The 4,111-nt window shown below is 39.6% G+C and overlaps 1 protein-coding gene and 1 pseudogene across 1 annotated transcript in view; one reads left to right on the top strand and one right to left on the bottom strand.

The window, feature by feature from the left end:
- Positions 1-4,111, bottom strand: part of KCNIP1 (Kv channel interacting protein 1) — a 646,152-nt gene that overhangs the window by 450,802 nt on the left and 191,239 nt on the right. The window lies entirely within an intron of this gene.
- The window catches only part of LOC102866560, a 26,560-nt pseudogene continuing 24,944 nt past the window's right edge, over positions 2,496-4,111 (top strand).

The raw sequence follows: 4,111 nt of genomic DNA, 5'->3' as shown, positions 1-4,111 counted from the left end.
AGAAGCAAAGCCTCCCCATCCTTGCTTCCAAGGGTCAATCTGGCTTTACCCTCTCTAAGAAATTTCTAATTGTTCTCTTGATGGTCGATGGGATATTCAGTATCCTAGAGGTCAAAGGCATCAGTGTTTGGTTTTTTTCTGTTACCCTTATTAATTTTCCAGCTCTCAGATGCATAACAGATGATTGAAAAGACCATGGTCTGAATCAGACACACCTTAGTCCTAAAACTATAATTTTTCTCTCAGTAATTTGGAGAGGTTTCGGACTGCGGACTTTTCTAGGGCAATACGTCATTTGTTCTCCTGACTTTTGGTCCCAAGGGTGTTGATTATGGATCTAAACAAGAGCCAACATATTTGCTTTTTCTTCTGCCAGTCTGTGATATATTTACCATTCTTTACAAATACTATCATTCAAAGACATTTTTTTTTTCTTAAGTCTTTCTCATTATTCAGTTTGCAGATGATTAAAATGTGAAGATGTGGGTTTAGAGGAAGGGTGGAATGATGTGAAGGGGTTTTTTTGTGTTTATTTTTGTGAGAGACATGGATGTATTTCTAGATATTAAAAAAGAAGAAGAAGAAATTGCCAGTCACTAGATAGAAGTTAATCCCCTTTCATTACCCAGCTTGAGAATCATATGGTGTCACTTCTTCTGTGTTCTAACAGTCAAAACAGTAAAAAATGCTCCCCAGATTTAAACAAATGGCACTCAAACTCTGCTTTTCCATAAGAGGATTATCCAGATCATGTTGTCAAAGAGCATGTGTCATGATTGCGATCGTTCCTGGAAAATCCAGACTGCCGTACCCACCACTTCAGGAAGAGAGCTGACATACGTCCTTGATAGAAGTTCCACCAGCAGCCTGAGCTGGGTGAGTGTGTTGTGACTCTGCAATCTAGGACTTTCTCTATTCACTTCCTAATTCTATCCTCTACCTCATACTCTGAAGGGGAGGCCCAGGCTCTAAACCAGGCTTTTCCTTGAAGGCTTAGGATTTAAGAGGCTAGTCTTTTGCTGCTTCACATTAGCATGACATCTAAGATGGTTTATGAGGTCTCTGTGGAAATGACATCATGGTCAAAAAACATTGGCTAGAGCTAATAATGATGTTACTGTTAGGTTCAATTGAGTTGAGTAGGACCCATAGTGACCCTATGAACAACAAATCTGAACCTTGTTTTATCCTGTGCCATCGTCACACTTCCTGAACATTAGATAGAGCCCATTGCACAGTCACCATGTCAATCCACCTGTGGTTGAGGGTCTTCCTCTCCTTCATTGACCCTCCACCTTTCCCAGCATCATGTTCCTCTCCAAGGAATAGCCTCTACCAGCAACATGCCTGAAGTATGTGAGGAAAAGCGTCATCATTCTTGCCTCCAAAGAGCGCTCTGGCCATACCCTCTCCAAGACATAGCTGTTTGTTCTCTTGGCCATCCCTGGGATGTTCAATGCTCTTCTCCAACACCAAAACTCAAAGGCGTCAATTCCCAAAGCTCAAAGGCATCAATTCTCCTTCTAGCATCCTTATTCATGTCCAGCTCTCATATGTGTAACAAGTGATCAGAAAGGCCTGAATCAGATACACCTTAGTCCTCAAACTGATATTATGACGCCTCAATAATTTGGAGATGTCCCTAAATGCATACTTTCCTAGGGAAATATGTCTCCTGATTTCCTGACTGCTGGTATCAAGGACATTACTTTTGGATCCAAGTTAGATGAAGTCATAGACAGTTTCATTTTTTTTTTCTCCATCCATTATGATGTTGCCTGTAGGTCCAGGGATTAAGAATCTTTAATTTCTTGACATTGAGATGCAATTCATATTGAAGGCTGCATTCTTTGATCTTCTGCAAAGAGTGATTCAAGTCCTCTTCACTTTCAGCAAGCAAGGTTGTATCATCTACATAATGCTGGTTTATTGATGTGTCTCCCTCCAATCCTGACGCCACATTCCTCTTCATAGAGTCCAGCTTCTCAAATAATTTTCTCAGCATACAGATTGAATACGTATGAGAGAGAATACAATCCTGACACAATCTCTTCTTAATTTTAAATCATGCAGTGTATTCCCTTGCTCTGTTTGCACAAGTCTCCTGGTCTAGGTATACATTTCTACGAGCACAATTAAGTGCTCTGCAATTCCTGTTCTTGTCAATGGTAACTGCAATACTAAGTGTTCCATTAGTTAGTGAGCATCAAAGGAGTTTTGGTGACCTAGTCCTTAGGGAGTTGTGCTACGAATGACACAAAGACCATCCGTCTCTGACATTTCAAATCCACCAACAGCTCTGAAGGAGAAATATGGGCAAATTTGTCCCATGCCATTTACAGCCTTGGAATCCCAAAGGAGGGTCTGATGTGAGTTGATTCTGACTCAAATACAATGAATGATGAGCATTCATGGAAAAAACTCTTAGACATGATTTTCTTAGTGAAATTGTTAAACCTTCTAAATATTGTGGAATGAGGCCCAAAATGGACTAGATGGTAGCTACAGAGGCCGAGGAGGGCTTGTTGAACATAATGTAAGTGCCAGGTAAGCATGTCATGAATGTTCATCTCATGTTGCATTTCTCTAATCCCATGAAGCAGACATTAGTATTGTCACTGTTTTAGGTGTCCAAGAAGTAGACTCCAACTCATCGTGGGCCTCAATACCGCACAACAAAATCCTACCTGATCTTGTTCCATCTTCCCAATTTCTGCTGTACTTAAGCCCATTCATTGTTTAAGTCACTGTCAATTTATATTTTTGAGATTTTTAACCTTTATTCTGACCTCCTTCTTTCCTTTGCCAAGATTGGCTTTTACTAATAACGTGTTAAAAAATATGTGAGACAAAAATCTCACCGTCTTTTCCTCTTCCAGGATAGATTTATTTGTTCTTTTGGCAGTGCAGGCTATGTTCCATGTTCTTTTGCCAACACTACATTTTGAAGGCATTACTTCTTTTATCTTATTAATTGTTCAACTTTAAATTGCATATGAAATTACAAGTAATACCATGAGTTGGATTAGGTGAACCTTGTTGTGCTCGGTATGTACCGTAGAGTGAGAACCGACCCATAGCTGGCCCTCCTGTGGGTTTTCACAGGCCATTAATTTCATGGGGGGAGAGAGCTCATCCTTCTCCCAAGTAGCAGCTGATGACTTTGAGCCGTGTCCTTTGGGATTGCAGTGCAGCTTCTTACTCCTGGGCTACCAGTGTTCCCTAGCATTGTAAAATAATATTTTTTTTAAAAAAATTTCATTTAACCAACTCATAGCTGACCATAGGTGAACCTTGGGGAATTTTAAAATAAAGATTGGATACAATTTGTTTATACTTTGTTTCATTCATGTACATTGTTGTTTGTTTCCCTCCCCTTCCTGTACCTTCCAAACTCTGCAATCTTATGATTTCCCCCCATCAGCCTTCCTGGCCCCTCCCTCCTTTTTAGATATGGTTACTTGTCTTACTGGTTATCCTTCTGTTTTTGCAATAATAGTCTTCTATTTGTTTTTCTGTGACTGAGTTCACTCAGCATGCTCATAGCAGCACTACTCACAATGGCAAGAATATAGAAACAACCCAAATGTCCTTCAACAAATGTCTGGATTGAGAAATTGTGGTACATTTACATGATAAAAAAACTATGCAGCACTCAGGAGAAATGATTTTGAGAAATAATATACAACATGGGAGAAGCTAGAGAACCTTAGAGAAAGGATCTTTGGCAGCAGATTTGCACAATGAAACGTGCAATTTGATTTATTACCTGTTGCTCCTATTAATTCTAACAATGGATCAAAAAATGAAATCATTGACAACCACAATAATGTCTTTACTTATAATGACGTTGCTCTTTGATCTAATTGACAAGATTATTGTTTGTTTTACATTGTTGTTGTTGTTAGGTGTCATTGAGTATAACTATTTACTGTTTGTTGTTCACAGAGTTACTTAGGAACAACAGACCTGAACCCTGTCCTCTCCTGTGCCATCCTCATCATCCCTCACATACTCTAGCCCATTGCAGCAGCCACTATATCAGTCCATCTGCCTGAGGGTCTTTCTCTCTTTCATAAGTTCACCAGCTTTCCAAATATGATGTTCCTCT

Source organism: Elephantulus edwardii, unplaced genomic scaffold (assembly GCF_000299155.1).
Source record: "Elephantulus edwardii isolate Elephantulus edwardi_28Jun2011 unplaced genomic scaffold, EleEdw1.0 scaffold00033, whole genome shotgun sequence".
NCBI lineage: Eukaryota > Metazoa > Chordata > Mammalia > Macroscelidea > Macroscelididae > Elephantulus > Elephantulus edwardii.
Note: the sequence above shows the minus strand (reverse complement) of the source record. Positions and strands in the feature narration are given on the sequence as shown.